General features: G+C 39.1%; 1 non-coding gene across 1 annotated transcript; it reads left to right on the plus strand.

Annotated features, from left to right (window-relative positions):
- The first annotated feature begins 222 nt into the window (after nucleotides 1-222).
- Nucleotides 223-330, plus strand: LOC127748203 (small nucleolar RNA R71). Its single transcript, XR_008010145.1, has one exon. It is a non-coding gene; the product is annotated as a small nucleolar RNA R71 (small nucleolar RNA).
- The last annotated feature ends 107 nt before the right edge of the window (nucleotides 331-437 follow it).

A 437-nucleotide genomic window follows, 5' to 3' on the forward strand; every position in this document is an offset into this window, starting at 1 on the left:
AGTGTCAATCTCAAGAACTTCTTTCTTCTGATTTGTCCCATTGTTCACAGGATTTCTTTCAGAAGTGTACATGAATTGGTTATTTGCAACCATTTCAATAAGCTCTTGAGCTTCTGTAGGCGTCTTCTTCAGATTAAGAGATCCTCCAGCAGAGCTGTCCAAAGACATCTTGGACAGTTCAGAGAGACCATCATAGAAAATACCTATGATGTTCCATTCAGAAAGCATATCAGAAGGACACTTTCTGATTAATTGTTTGTATCTTTCCCAAGCTTCATAGAGGGATTCTCCTTCCTTCTATCTGAAGGTTTGGACTTCCACTCTAAGCTTACTCAATTTTTGAGGTGGAAAGAACTTTACCAAGAAGGCATTGACTAGCTTTTCCCAAGAGTTCAGGCTTTCTTTAGGTTGTGAGTCCAACCATATCCTAGTTTTGT

The sequence above is a fragment of the Arachis duranensis genome, chromosome 5 (genome assembly GCF_000817695.3).
Source record: "Arachis duranensis cultivar V14167 chromosome 5, aradu.V14167.gnm2.J7QH, whole genome shotgun sequence".
NCBI lineage: Eukaryota > Viridiplantae > Streptophyta > Magnoliopsida > Fabales > Fabaceae > Arachis > Arachis duranensis.